The following is a 16,191-nucleotide window of genomic DNA, read 5'->3' on the forward strand; positions in this document are numbered from 1 at the left end:
ATGGGGGAGGTAAAAACACAAAGCTAGTACTCAATCACTGTCAGCAGTCACAGCAGTAGGGCAAGCATACAGACTACAAATCCCCCCCCACCAAAAAAAACAAAAAAAAAAACAGTGACCTGCTGTTCTGAGCCCTAAGCTCTGCCTTCCAGGGCCAATATTCATTACAAACTTCTTCCACCTTCCTTTCCCTCCCAAACACACAGCCAGCTTGCAAGTTGATAATTTTAGGATCTTTTCTTGAAGGACCCAGTAGCGCTTAGTACAGTGCTCTGCACACAGTAAGCACCCAATAAATACAATTGAATGAATGAATGTGTTCATTACATCAGTGATATATAAAAACAAGCAGGAATAGTCATTTAGCTATGTGACTACTGAATTTTTACTCAGAAGAATGACATTTTGACATCAATCAGCAAAAGATGAAAAATGCTTCTGACCCATCAAATTAAATTTCCCATAAGAGAGAAGGCACTCTCCAAAGTCACCAATAACCTCCTCCTTGCCAAATTGAATGGACTCTAGAGGACCCTAATCCTCCTTGACCTCTCAGCCACCTTTGACAAAATTTGCCATGCCCCTAATCTGGAAACACTATCCAGCCTTGTTTTTACCATCATAATTTTCTTCTGGTTTTCCTCTTACCTCTCTCACTCTTTCCCCTTACTTTCACTCACTCCTCTTCTGCCTCTCAGTCCCTAACTGTGGGAGCCCCTCAAGGCTCTGTTCTGGAGCTCCAACTCTTCTTATTTCCCACTTGCTATCTTGGAGATCCAAGCTGTTCCCATGGCTTCAGCCATCAGATCTTTGTGGATGACTGTCTCCTGGCTTTCTCATTAGCCCTGGACTTTCCCCTATTCAGTAACCTCAGATTTCCTTTCGCTTCCCAGATATTACCACCTGGATGTCCAGATGCCACCTAGAGTTTCATATGTTTAAAACTATTTTTCCCAGTAAGTCCCTCCCCAAGCCACTTCTTCACCTATCTTTCCCATAATTGTTGACAACATTATCCATCCTGTCTCTGAAGTCCACAACCTTGGTAATATTCTTATCTACAAGCTCTTTTTCAACTCTTCCATTCCATCTGTTATTATATCCTGTTAGGTTTTCCTTCCTAGCATTTCTTAGATTCACTCATTACTTTCTACCCGAAAGACCACCATCTGGGTCCAGACATTTGTTATTTTCCAGCTGGATTAATGTATCATTCAATCATATTTATTGAGCACTTTGTGCACAACACTGTACTAAGACCTTGGGAAAGTACAACACAACAAAAAACACATTCCCTGCCCACAATGAGCTTACAGTCTAGAGAGAGGCAGACAATAATAAAAATAAATTATGGATATTTACATAAGTGCTGAGGCGTTGGGTGGTGAATAAAGGGAGCAAATAAGTGTATTGCAGAAGGGATTAGGCATAGAGGAAATCATAATGGTGTTTATTAAGCAATTACTATATGCCAGGCACTGTACTAAGCACTCGGGTGGGTACAAGCAAATCAGGTTGGACACAATCCCTGCCCCATGGGGGACTCTTAGTCTCAATCCCCATTTTAAAGATAAGGCAACTGAGGCTCAGTGAAATGACTTTCTCAAGGTCACAAAGCAGACAAGTGGCAGAGCTGGGATTAGAACCCATGATCTCTGACTCCCGGGCCCATGCTTTATCCACCACGCCATGCTGCTTCTCATGAGGAAATAAGGGCTTAATCAGGAAAGACCTCATGAAGAAGTTTCAATATGGCTTTGAAAGTGGGGAGGGTAATTGTCTGTCAGATACAAAAAGGGAGGGAATTCCACTCAGGGGCAGGATGTGGGTGAGAGGTCAATAATGAGATAGACAGTGTGTAGGTTTGCCTTATAGGAGAGAAGGGCGGCATGGTTTGTATAGGAGAGTAGCAAGGTGAGGTTGGAAGGGGGAAGGTGATTGAGTGCTTTAAAGTCAGCAGTAAGAAGTTTGTGTTTGATGCAGAGTTGGATGGGCAACCACTGAAGGCTTTTGAGGAGTGGGGAAGCATGGACTGAATGTTTTCATAGAAAAATGATCCGGGCAGCAGGCTGAAGTATGGACTGGAGTGGGGATAGACAGGAAGTAGGGAGGTCAGCAAGAAGGTTGATACAGTAATCAAGGTGGGACAGGATAAGTGCTTGGATTAATGTGGTATTCACCTATAAATCATTCCATTCTCTTTTCCCTTTCAACTATTTTGTGCTTATCTTCCCCTTTAGATTGTAAGCAACCCAAGATCAGAGAGAACCTCTATTTATCCAACTGTAATTTTCCAAGTGGTTGGTACAATACTCTGCACAGAGTAGGTGCTCAGTATATATTACAGATCGATTAACACCCTCCATAAGTTTCAGTGGCCTGTAACTTAATTCACTTATTTACCAAACCTAAGAAAAAACATTTGGGTAAGAATAAAGCAGGGTGAATGATGGATAATTTTTCCTCTCTGAAGCACTGTATCACTGGGTATCATTTTGAATCAAAGGCCATCTTGTTTATGGGAAAATTTGATTTTCTGACTAGATTTTTTTCATAAACCATGTTGGTTACTATCCAGCAGTACATTTTTCTCTTCCCAATGTTGCCAAATACATTTCCAGATGCATTCTGTAGTATTTTTTCTAGGCATTGAAGTTAACTTGAGCGATCAATAATTTCCAGAGGCTAATTAATGATTATAGCTACAAGACTCCACTCACAAATTAGAACCACATCTAACAGATAGCTTTTACAATGTTAAACGAAGGCTGCATTAGGAAGAATATAGAGGAGAACAATTAGAATGGAATCTGATCAATTATCCATCAAAAATGAGATCCATAAGGAGCGAAGAAAATGTTGACAAGAGAGACACATGTAAGAGAGACCAGGTTGCTGTTGCAAAATGCCTCTCCTAGCTCAGCTGAAGACATTTGTTAATGCTAGAAAAAACATCCCATGGAGGAAATCCACACACGGCCTGTCAAGTCAAGGTCAGCAGAGATAAAGTGGAAAGGTTCTTGAGAATGAAGAGCAAGTCAGGGCTAAACATTATTAAATTCAGATAAAGCAGAGAAAACAGTTATCCTCTGAAGAGGAAATATACTCGAAGTGTTAACCACAAGGAATTCCTGACAATAAACAAGAAAAAAACAAAATGATTATTACATACTACATAAATACAAAATAGACCACACACCTAACAACACTCCGATTTATTGTTTCTCTGCCAAGCTGTTTAATCATGCCAAGGGAATCATGGCTGAAGACTAAAGGAAGCTTTGAAAGATGACTTGGAAGTACAAATCATAAAAAAGATAATTAAAAAGCTACAATATCCTCTTCTTATCCCTAAAATGGTTAGCATGTCAAAACTCTGAGCAGAAATAGAGAAAAGACAAAAGGCAGGCACCATATTTTGCTTTAATGTATGTTGAATGAGCCAAAGAAGATTCCACATCTGGCTCCAGCCATAAGAACCAGGGGACTTTCTCCAGCTTTATCTTTCATGAAAAAGTTAATCAATTCATTAAAAAAAAGTCCTGGATTTTCCCCCCTCTGAGTTTTTCAGTAGATCCAGACAGTCTGAAAGCTGCATCCCAGAAATTTGGAAAACGTCAGTTACGAATCAAATCTCAGATTTTTGAGTTTAGGCAACTTTTCAGAATCTTTCAAACAAAGAGCTGCAGTCTTAAAAAGTTGGCACATCGAGGACCCAAACAGGAATCAATCAATCATTCAACAGTACCTATTGAGTGCTTACTGTGTGCAGAGCACTGTACTAAGTGTTTGGGAGAGTATAATATGACACAGTTTGTAGACACATTCACTGCTCACAGGGAGCTTATCATCTAGAAGGGGGAGGAGAGACAACAAAATAAATTACAGATATGTACCTAAATGCGGTGGAGCTGAGGATGGGGTGAATATCAAATACTATTGAATAAATGAATCACGTGCCCAAGGATACAGATCCCAGTCCACAGGAAAATCCAAGTGCATAGGTGAAGGACTAGGTGAGAAAATTCCTAAAGCAAGTAATGATGCTATGAATTGGGATAGAGTCAGTGGGACAAAACCTCACTTGGAATTCCTGAAAAATTGACTCATTCTTTTAAAGTTAGGAAAGCAGAAGAGAGAGAAAGGACAGAAAAGGTAGAATTTACATCTTGTTGACAACAATATTAGGCAGAGGGAAATGAAAGGAAGTTTAGGAGTCACATATAACCAGGCAAGATATCCCACATGAAGAACAAATTATATAATGCTCCATTCCATCATAAATTACTGTTCTTACAATATTTATATAACAGGGGCATTGATAAAAGATGTTGAGGAGTCAGTCAAAGAATGAACAAGGAAATGTATAGATTGTGTGAGGCATGTTGGAAATTTTGAGTCATAAGCACTACTTTAGTGAAATGCTTAACTGTTTAGCATTGTTCCGAAGAAGAATTTGACTTGATCCCCAGTGTTATTTTTTGAAAGCATTGTTTGTTCCTTTCCCTAAAATTTCCATAAAAAAGCTTAAAAATGCATTACATTTCTCATTGTTGTATTTTCAATTCTTTAACAAAATTGAAGGCAAAAAAAGATCTAAGGAAAAACACACCGGAAAATGTAGCACTTTTTGCTAGATTTGGAAAACAACCTTGGTTTAAATATATCTTTTCTATAATTAATTTATTTCAGGCATAAAACACAATGCTATACATGGTACATTACATTTAAATTTTGTAGTGAAATTATCCATAGTACATATGCGAACATTAGATGTTCATATAGAATATGTGGATCAGAAAAGGGGAAATAAAACAACATTAATTTGAAGAAAATCCCAATTGCATATTCCTTTATGATGCAAAGGTTTATGACTTTGGAGCTCGTTCTTTTAAGCTAAATTCTTGCTCATCACCAGAAAGCTGTTGATCAGGGTGGACGGGGAAGGATTTCTTGGCCTTGAGATTACGCTCTCCTAGATACCTCTGATTGGCCTCTGTGACCATGCTCAAAAACTAACCTTCTTATATCTCGTGTCACCTTTCATTCATTCATTCAATTCAATAGTATTTATTGAGCGCTTACTATGTGCAGAGCACTGTACTAAGCGCTTGGAATGAACAAGTCGGCAACAGATAGAGACAGTCCCTGCCGTGTGACGGGCTTACAGTCTAATCACGGGCTTACAGTCTAATCACGGGCTTACAGTCTAATCCTGCCTATGACCATCACACCATTCCTCAGCTTGGAGCCCCTCTCCCTACCAAAAATCCATCAGACCACAAACCCTTCCAATATTCCAATCCTTCGAAAGCCCACTTCCTCCATCAATGAATCCCCAGTATCCCAAATCTTACAAATCCATCAATCATCTATAGTACTTGTAAACCTGGCTTAGTGGATAGAGCATGGGCTGGGAGTCAGAAGGACCTGGCTTCTAATCCCAGCTCTGCCATATATCTGCTGTGTGACCTGGGCAAGTCACTTAACTTCTCTGGGCCTCAGTCACCTCATCTGTAAAATGGGGATTGAGACTATGAGATCCATATGGGATGGGGCCTGTGTCCAGACTGATTAGCTTGTATCTACCCCAGTGGCTCAGTGGAAAGAACCCAGGCTTGGGAGTCAGAGGTCTTAGGTTCGAATCCCGGCTCTGCCACTTGGCAGCAGTGTGACTTTGGGCAAGTCACTTAACTTCTCTGTGCCTCAGTTACCTCATCTGTAAAATGGGGATTAACTGTGAGCCTCACGTGGAACAACCTGATTACACTGTATCTATCCCAGTGCTTAGAACAGTGCTCTGCACATAGTAAGTGCTTAACAAATACCAACATTATTATTATTATTATTAAAAATGCTTCACACAAAGTAAGCCCTTTATACAGTCCACTAGACTGTAAAATTGTTGTGGGCAGGGACCATATCTATCTACTCTGTTATATTTTACTCTCCCAAGATCTTAGTACAGTGCTAAGCACCTAGTAAGCACTCAGTAAATATGACTGATCATGCTCATCGTATTCTGTATATTAATTTATTCAGTTGTACATTCACTTATTTTGATTATTTTGCTCGCATTGCTTTAATGTCTGCTTTGATTGCATAAAAAATGAACTTCTCTGAGATTTAGAGCGTAAGCTTCTTGTGGGTGAGGAACATGTCACTTGTTTTTAGTCTTCTCAACACTGAATACATTACACTGCACCCAGTGGGTGCAGCTGATTCCCAGGCAGTCATTGCCACTTACCAAGGCCAAAATGCCAGCCGGGCCCTCCTGTCCGTTGCATGGCACAGCACCCATAGACAGTAGTTTACTGAGGCAGAAACCTCTGGCCTCCTCACCAAGAAAAAGCAGGACCTTCAAAATTTGGTCCGAAACTTGCCTTTCTTGGAAGGTGAGAGGTCTGGTCCACAGCAAGTCAGCTGGTCGAGTTGATACGACATTGTCTGAGGCTGACCAACTCAGGCCTAGGAGTGTTATACCAGGTCAGCCTTCCCCTTTGACTGTGAGCTCCATGTGGACAGGTCTGTGCTTAACCTCATTATCTTGTAGCTTCCCCAGTGTTTAGTACAATACATGCCCGGGATATAGTAGGTGCTAACAAATGCTATATTGTACTGGGCACGGAGCAGCTCCAAGTTGAACAGAGTGAGATCCTCTTCCCTCTCCTCCTACAAGTCCCTCTTTCCACCAAAGCACAAACCAATTACTCTGTCAGAGGTTCAAGCTCAACTTATGTCATGGAGCCTCCTCAGGGGGCCCATAGCCAACGTATAGGCAGACAGTAAGAACCATGTTATGATATCACAGGACTGTGGCTTCCCCATAGATCTGTTGATCAACTACCTGGGTTCTGGAATGCTAAGATAGCTAAAACTGGTGGGGGAGATGGAGAATCAGGGCTGAGAGGGGGTTCAGGTCAGGGCTAGGCTGAGGGTTGGTTTTAGGGTGATTCCACAGTCACTTCTGGAACGTATGGAGTTTCCCTCTCTGGTTGTTGGCAGTTCAATGTTCATATGGTCCCTCACTTACTCTGGTCAAAAATGAGTATTTCAGGGAAAGAATCATCTTGAAAATTCACCTGGTTGGCAGACGTGGCCAGTTTCCCAAGTTCATCACTAACTACCAAGATACGTTGAAAAGACGGGGTTCAGGCAAAGTGAACTGATTCTGAATCAATGTTCTTATAGGGGCTGAGTCTGGCCTCCAGACCCCTAATCAGAATATAAAATGCAGAGACTTTCTCTTAATTCACAGGCACGTTGTGAAGTGCCATTATTGACTTTTACTAGTTTCTATTGTACACCAGAAACTAGGGTAAATTGGATGTCTTCACCATTTATTCACACTTGGAAAAGCTTGCTAATTGTGCTGATTCCTTTCAGATAAAAATCCCTGAAATGGATCCATTCCTATTCATTGAACCATTCTGCTTACAAAAGCCCTTTCTCGCTTTTGTTTTCTCTGTTTTGTCCTCACACAGCCGGCTTTCTTCAGACCTATTTCACAATGCTGTGCACAAGATACTTACAGTGCTAATGAAATGATAAAAAAGTTTATAATAATGACAATAACTTGTGGTAGACAGATGATTGCTTTAGAGGGAGCTTGGAAACTACCTTATTCACATTTGAGTCAATTAGAGAAGTGAGAAAAAATCAGGGAGAAAATTAAACTTTCAGTGCCTTTGGACTAACATGGAAAGCTGACGAGAAAAGATAGAGGACAGAACTGCATAATGAAAGGATGCCCTAAACACAAGGAGAAAGAAAAGGTCAGGAAATAAGTAGACTATATGCTCATTATTAATAGAAAACAAACTGTAAAGGAGAACTCAACCAGATAAAGGATAAAAACCTTTGAAATAAGTGTTTATTTCATGGTAATTGAAATCAAATGAAGGATTTAATTCAATGCAAATGAGTTATGGAAATATTGTGAAGGAAGAGGGACACTATTGATAAGAAAACCCAGTTCTAACTGACTTTTCACATCTTGTAATAGTCACCTTTTTTTTGGTATTTGTTAAGCGCTCATTATGTGTCAAACACTGTTCTAAGTGCTGGAGTAGATATAAATTCATCATGTTGGACATAGGCCCTGCCCCTCATGGGGCTCACAATCTAAGTAGGAGGTAAGAGAATTAATTCCCATTTTTACAGTTGAGTAAACTGAGGCACAGAGAAGTTAAAGTGACTTGCTCAAGTTCACACAGCGAGTGATTGGCAAAGCTCAGATTAGAACAGGTTTTATAAGGGGTTGCGCCATGAGGACACACTCAATTCCTCCATAATGTGTTGTGTTGTGTTGTGATTAGAATGGTATTAAGAAGTTAGGAAACATCTAACAACTTGAGCCTATTTAGCTACACATGCATGTGACAGCTAATAAAAGGAGAGGTCTCATTAATGTGTTTTGGTTTTCAAAAACACATCCTTCAGGTTATAGGAGAACTTGGTGTGATAAATAGTTTCTTGATGTGAGTTAAAAAGGAAGAAGATGCAAAGGACAGCAATCTATATCAGTACATTCTAAGTGTTCATGTGTGTAAATATTGTATAACAATTTCTTATTTTGTACCTTTTGTACTTGTTCATCAAAATAACTATAGTTTTAGTGGTTAAAAGGGAAACTAGAAAGCAAATAATTTGTTAAACACTTGTTAAACACTTACTATGTGCCAAGCCCTGTACTAAGCACTGCATCAGTTCAAGTTAACTTGGTGGGACAAAATTTCCATCCTGCATGAGGTTCACAGTCTAAACAGGAGGGAGAACAATTAGAGAATCCTCATTTTACAGATGAGGAAACGAAGGCCTAGATAAGTTCAGTAACTTGCCCAATTATGATTCCCCTGTCCTTTATGTAACAGATGAAATGCATTCCCAAACATTCATAAATGGGCCATGTACTTGCATTTCTGTAATCTGACTGGACCATGTCATATTTTTAAACTTCAGAATTTTAAATGTCTATTTATTAACTCTGATAGCTGTGGTTATTGGTTTGTTGCATTTATGATTGCTCCCAGGGATGTATGCATATGAGCATGCTCACTTTCCTTAGAATCCTCCATGAAAGTGAAATGTTCCTTCCTGTGAGGCTAGCAGAATTATTAATGCATTTGAATGATAAAAGTATAAAGAGGTTTAGCCAAGCTCCAAAATGACCCATCCTAGAGGGTGTGTGCTTGAGAAAAGAGATCTCTTTATATTCCTCCACTGGAATGCACAGGTGTTGAAAGAACATATGCATACCAAATTTCTTACTATTTCTGGATCTCTTGGGCCCAGTTATTTCCCTTTATTGAGTTGGAGGAAGGACAGACCATCATAATGACACCTCATTTGCTTTTAAGGGGGCTTTTCCAATATACCCAGGGCATTAAAGTAACCACTCTTGGTTACAGCCCAGTTTAGTCCATTCATTTATTCATTTATTCAATCGTATTTATTGTGCTTTCTATTCATTCATTCATTCAATAGTATTTATTGAGCGCTTACTATGTACAGAGCACTATACCAAGCGCTTGAAATGTACAATTCGGCAACAGATAGAGACAGTCCCTGCCCAACAACGGGCTCACAGTTTAAAAGGGGGAGACAGACAAGAAAACAAAACAAGTAGTCTAACGACAATATCATCAACAAACATAGAATTATATATATATATATATATAATTAATAGAATAGAGTAATAAATAATATATACAAATATGCACAAGAGCTGTAGGGAGGGGACGGGGAGAGTTTTCTAGAATCAGCAAAGATGGAGTCCTGGACACTAAGTATGAAAGTCTTATAATCTCACAGATAAGTTGATACGACCTCTTCATAATAATAATAATAATAATAATAATATGTGTTAAACACTTATCATGCCAAACCCTATGTCCTGGAGTAGATACAAGATTATCAGGTCAGACACAGTCCCCGTCCCAGATAGGGTTCACAGTCTTAAGAAGAAGGGAGAACAGGTAGTTAATCCTCATTTTACAGGTAAGGAAACTGAGGCACAGTGAAGTTAAGTGATGTGCCCAAGGTCACATAGCAGGCACATGGCAGAGCTGGGATTAGAACCCAGGTCCTCTGACTGCCAGGTCTGTGCTCTTTCCACTAGGCCATGCTGCTCTCTCTCTCCCACCAATCAGTGCTCAGAGACCAGGAGCATCTCTGGCTGTCTGGTCAGTGTAAAAGATATTGGGTACCTTTTGCCTCTTTACACATATGTCAATCATTTGCTGACTTGCACCTACAGGGAATAACAGAAATTGTGGTATTTGTTAAGCACTTCTTATGAGCCAAAAACTGTGCTAAGCACTTGGGAAGATGTAGTAGAGTCTGATAATAATAATAATAATGGCATTTGTTAAGTGCTTATTATGTGCTGAGCACTGTTCTAAGCATTGGGGTAGATACAAGGTAATCACGTGGGGCTCACAGTCTTAATCCCCATTTTACAGATGAGGTAACTGAGGGACAGAGAAGTTAAGTGACTTGCCCAAAGTCACACAGCTAATCAGTGGTGGAGCTGGGATTAGAGCCCATGACCTCTGACTCCCAAACCTGTGCTCTTTCCATTAAACCATGGTGCTTCTCTACAGATACAGTCACATCAGATATAGTCTCTAGTTCCACATCATTCAATCAATCAGTGGTATTTATTGAGCACTTTCTGTGTAGAACACTACACTTAGGAGAGTACAATAGATTCTGTAGTCACAGTCCCGGCTCTTGAGCCGAGGAGTTAAAAATGTATTAGGCACATGGGGCTCACAGTCTAAAGGGGAGGAAGAACAAATATTTGACCTTCATTTGACAGATGTGGAATCTGAGGGAAAAAGAAGTTATGTGGCTTGTCCAAGGTCACACAGCAGTCAAGAGTCCCTGTTGGAATTAGAACTCAGAACTCTTGACTTCAGTCCTGTGCTCTTTCCCCTAGGCCATGCTGCTTCTCATTAGCTAGTGGATTGAACAGAGAGGGGTTCTTTCAATTTAGTTCTCCCTCTACTCCCTTTTACATTTTCATGCAACATACACCAGATACAAACTTAGCAAACCTGAGTCTTCGAAAAGCTCAATCCAGGGGATGGCCATCATGAGGCATAACAAAGTGCATAATTTCACTGATGCTCAGAAACCATTTTCCTGAAATCGGCCTCTTATTACTAGACTAATAGAAAAAATTTCAATCGAATTTCAGAAGATTTTTTCCAATTACAGTAACATTACAGAATTCTATTTAGTGAGAAATGAGCACTGAAGCCTTGCAACAATTTCCTTACAGAGCTTAAATTCAATCCCAGGAATAGTCATATGTAACTGGCCAGGAAGGAAGGATGTTTAATACCTAGAAACCTTCAGATCCAGGAATATTGATTTCCCTTAGTCACTAAAACTGCCCATGAATTATTGGGAAAAGCCTCAATTTGGGGATGTTGACCTTGTGTACAGTTGAAACTTGCAAATATCAACAAAAGGCTTCAGGCTTTCATATAAAAATCAGGACAGAGAAGTGTATCTTCTTAACATTTATCTGAATTTCGAGGAATTTTAATTTTTCCGGAAACTGGGAAGGACTGACTACTGTCTTGGTTGTCAGCTCTTGAGGGCCCTTGTTTGACTCTTGACACTCCTAGTATTTTTAATCTAACCACTGTTCGACCCTGGTGTGATGTGCAGTTTATGTGATGGTTCTTGTGAGTTGTGGTTTTTGTTTTTTTTGGTAAATGCTGGGAAATTTCTAAGTTGCACTTTAGCCTTTTCCATGTGAATGACCTCCCTACTTTTCAATTTTATTTACTGAGTGCTTACTGAGTGCAGAGCAAGTACAATTTGGCAACAAATAGAGACAATCCCTACCCAAAAAACGGGCCTATTTATTGTCAGAAAACATGTGGAGGAGCCTCAGAAGGGGATTTTAAAACATGCCTGTTACATGACTGATCTACATGGAGATGGCAGCAATGTGAACGAGGTCCCACTCTTCACACAACTAGAGATAAACTAGTTTGACCTAACAACTAATTAACTAAGATTATTGTGGGAAGGGAATATATCTGCCACCTGGTGTTGTGCTTAATACTCTCAAGCTCTTAGTATGTGTTCTGCCCACAGTAAGTGCTCAATAAATGCCATTGATTGATTAATTAAGTGAACAGATTCAGGAAACAGCAACAAATAAAGAAGGGTAGTGTGGATCAACAGTCTAAATTTGCCTAGCAAATTGGACACAGATTAACCATTCTGCCCTCATTATTGTTCATCCCTTTGTCCAGATATGAGGTGGAGCCAGGAGTAGTGGGGAGCAAGGAAATGAGAAGATGAAGCAGGCATATGGAGCATTCAGTCATATTTATTTAATGCTTATTGTGTGCAGATTACTTACTAAAATCTTGGGAGAGTATAATCCAACAATAAACGGACACATTCCTGTTTCACAATGAGTTTACAGTCTAGAGCAGAGTTGGCCCTCAAGACAAAGTGGTGTTGGGGTCACGGGTGGAGATGGAATGGATAAAGGGAGGATTAAATCAGAGGATTAAGCCCTTCCTTGGGGAAAAGCATTAGAAACACTCTCCTACCTCAAAGGCTCACCAATGATCCAGTCACCACCTAATGAGTTGTTAACTAGTTGGGGTACACAACAACTTTCAAACTCAGAAATTCTAATCTCATTCTCGCAGGAATATTTTGGTGGAGTATGGCTAAGGCATGCTTTTTTTCTTTGACTTTTTGAGAGGAACTTTCCAAAATAACATACGGCCAAAACAAATCTTTGCCAATTTCCACCTGTATATTCTCTCCCAGCATTTAGTACCGTGCTCTGCAAATAGCACATGCTTAATAAACACGATTATTACTACCAAGCAGCTGTCATGGGGAGAGTTCCATGCATCCAAATGGTGTTTTGGGGGAATTCCCTGCCACTAGTCTGGGTTTATGGTTCCCCTGGTGATAGGGGAACCCTGAAATCAACAGGCCTGTTGGTTCACTAGAGTAGCTATGTTAGTCCCTGAAAAACTGTTCTAGCCTCTTGGAGGGGCTTCCAGCTTTAAGAGTCTGCTCCATCCATCCCAATGGCAGCCTCTCCATCTCTGCTGAGGGGCTAAAAGAGGGCCCAGTAATGCTGGAGAGGGCCTCACTTCTGGAGTTAATATGGCCTTATTGTTTCCTGGCCCTGGCTTCTAATCAGCAGTGGCTGGTTTGATTGGGAGCCTTTACGCTCTGCTTGTCTTTTCTTTCCTCTCCGCTGCTTTAACATCTCAAGGAAGATTAAAAGGGAGCAAAAGAGGGAGAGGGTAGAACACAAGGAGCAGTGTGGCCTAGTGGAAAGAGCAAGAGCCTGGAAATCGGAAGAGCTGGGTTCTAATCTTAGCTCTGCCAATTGTTTGCTAGGTGACCTTGCGCAAGTCACTTAACTTCTCTGTGCCTCAGTTTTCTCAGCTGAATATTGGGGATTAAATGCCTGTTCTCCCTACTTAGACAGCGAGCCCCATTTAGGACAGGGATTGTGTCTAATCTAATTAACGTCTACCTACCCCAGTGCTTGCAACTGTGTTTGACGCAGAGTAAGAGCTTAACAAATAATAAAAGAAGGGAAAGGAAGGTCAAACAATAATGCATTTAGTAGGACAGGAATGAGTGAAGCCCTTCAGGAAGAGAAGTAACCGCAAAAAAAAATTGGAAATTGGCCCACTCTTCCTCCATGGGCATCAGTCCCTTGGCTTGCCTGCAGAGTTTGGCAGGACTTTGGGTTTAGCTTTTCATAGACTGCTTCTGATTAGACGTTAGATCAAATGAGGAGAGGAGTTACAGATTTCACAGTGCTTAATTCCTTTTCCACAGAGGGCATGGGGTTTGTCTGGAGGCAACAGTTTGGGTCTCTTCTGAAAATAGCATAGGTGACAGCTCCAAGTCCGCCATCTCGCAGAGCGTATCATCTCTTCAACAGACGTTACCCTAGGAAAATTACCTTGGGAGGGCACCCTGGGTGCCTTCTGGAATTGGATGAGGGGATTTAGCAAGTCCTAAAAAACTACACAAATGCAGAAGCTACTTATACCAAACGGTTTTTTAATCCATACAATATTGCACCGACCCTCTCCAGAGCAATGCAGCAATTCTTCTTTGGACTTCTTCATTTTAACTGCTGCTATTATTGATAGGCTGGCCTCTGCCTGCAGGGAACCATGGTAACGTAACACATCATCTGTAGAGCTACATCTGTATCTATTTGGCCTCATGCATACTTTCCCTTAAGGATACAAAATAACTCTTTGAAGATCTTCCTTGGTTGAATGGAAATACAGAATTGTGAAGATATTCAGGAAAATAAAAAATGTGCTACACCGAGCACAGAGTCACACTTCATACAACATAGAACAGAACTGAAGAGTTCAAAAACATTTCCTCTAGTTACGATCCTTGATAGCACTAATAATTGAGATATTCTACCCTTTACCATTCTTAGTCTATAACTGCAACCAGCCTAAACTGAAGTAATGACAAAGTGAGTTATTATAGGTTCTTACTTCAACTTGAAACTGATATACCTCATTGTTATATTTTTCGGGAAGCAGGGCAATACTGTCTCCTCACTGACATGAAAAATGTGTCATATAATTCCACAGTTCAGAGCCATTCATTTTCAACGCCATGATGGTTTTGAACATTATGTGGAATAATGTTGTTTGGTTGGGAGGGGGAGAAAACATTATTGAACTTTTCTTAAATAATATATTCATTCTCATGAGTCAGGAATCTGGTCATCCTAAAAGAATATCAATTATTTTGATTTTTTGGCTAATTTAAAAACATATTTCTCAATAGATTACCTGCAGTTATTAAATGTGGTGTATGGTACCCCGAACAGATTTCAGTTTTTAGGAAAGCAGACTGTGGCTACGTAATAATTATTACTATTTTGCTGCTGCAATTTTTGAGCTCATTTTTCTAATTTTGATAGCAGAGGGCATCAATTACATCTTGGCCACTGTTAGAGAACATCTATTTCTTTTTTAAATATTTCATAGGGCTTACAGTTCTGCTTTCCTTTCTTCCAAATCATGAGATGTGTATTTACCTCCAGAAATGATAAATGCTTGCTTTTTCTATCTACCTTAGACTCAGTTCTCTCTGTCTTTCACTGAGAGAGAAACCTAAGTACTCCTGAGGTAAACTTTATTGATTGGATTTAGAACAAACTCTGTCAACTTCACCATGGGGACACATTCATCAGCCTGGACTATCTGTCCCTCACACAAACCCGTGTAACACATCACACCCAATTTTCTCCTTTGAGGCCCATAAGGAAAATATCCTTCTGGAAACTTCTTCTATGCAGGTTCCCATATTTTTCGGTCTGCTTAGGCTGAAAAAGAAAATGTCTGGGCTGCTCAGTGGCTAATAATAATTATTATTGTTATAATAATGGTATTTATTAAGCCAAGCACTGTGCAAAGCCCTGGGTTAGGTAAGAGATAATCAGATCAGACCCAGTTTCTCTCCTACTTGGGTTCACAATCTAAGAGAGAGGGAAAGTGGTTAATTTACCTCCATTTCACAGATGAGGGAGTTTATGCCTCCACCCTCTTCATTTTTCTCAGGCACTTAAAAATGTGAAATTGTTAGCTGGGCAAAAATAATGACTTACCCCTCATCTAAGGCCATCAGAATGGTGTGGATAACTAAGAACTTTGGGCGACAAATACTTTGAGGTATATATGTCTTGCAGACCTGGCGATTAGACCAGATCTAATTTATTTATTTATTCATATTAATGTCTGTCTCCTGCTCAAGTCTATAAGCTCGCTATGGACAGGGAATGTGTCTGTTTATTCATTCTTTCAATCGGATTTATTGAGTGCTTTCTGTGTGCAGAGCACTATACTAAGCATTTGGAATGTACAATTGGGCAACAATATTTATCCTTATATTGTATTCTCCCAAGTGCTTAGAACAGTACTTTGTATACAGGTGTTCAATAAATATGATTGAATGATTGAATCTATTGCTATTCTTGTCAGTCAGTCAAATTAATTGAGCACTTACTGTCTGCAAAGCATTGTACTAAGCACTTGGGAGAGTACAATGTAACAGTGGGTAGTCATTCAATTGTGTTTGAGTGCTTACCATGAGCAGAACACTGTACTAAGCACTTGGGAGAATACTAAACAACAGTAAACAGTG

At 40.0% G+C, this 16,191-nt stretch overlaps 1 protein-coding gene and 1 long non-coding RNA gene across 3 annotated transcripts in view; one reads left to right on the forward strand and one right to left on the reverse strand.

Annotated features, from left to right (window-relative positions):
• Positions 1 to 16,191, reverse strand: part of CDH13 (cadherin 13) — a 901,878-nt gene that overhangs the window by 89,516 nt on the left and 796,171 nt on the right. The gene's annotated exons all lie outside the window — the stretch shown is intronic.
• LOC114815030 overlaps positions 1 to 16,191 on the forward strand; it is a 65,080-nt gene that overhangs the window by 46,739 nt on the left and 2,150 nt on the right. The gene's annotated exons all lie outside the window — the stretch shown is intronic.

Source organism: Ornithorhynchus anatinus, chromosome 11 (assembly GCF_004115215.2).
Source record: "Ornithorhynchus anatinus isolate Pmale09 chromosome 11, mOrnAna1.pri.v4, whole genome shotgun sequence".
NCBI classification, from domain to species: domain Eukaryota; kingdom Metazoa; phylum Chordata; class Mammalia; order Monotremata; family Ornithorhynchidae; genus Ornithorhynchus; species Ornithorhynchus anatinus.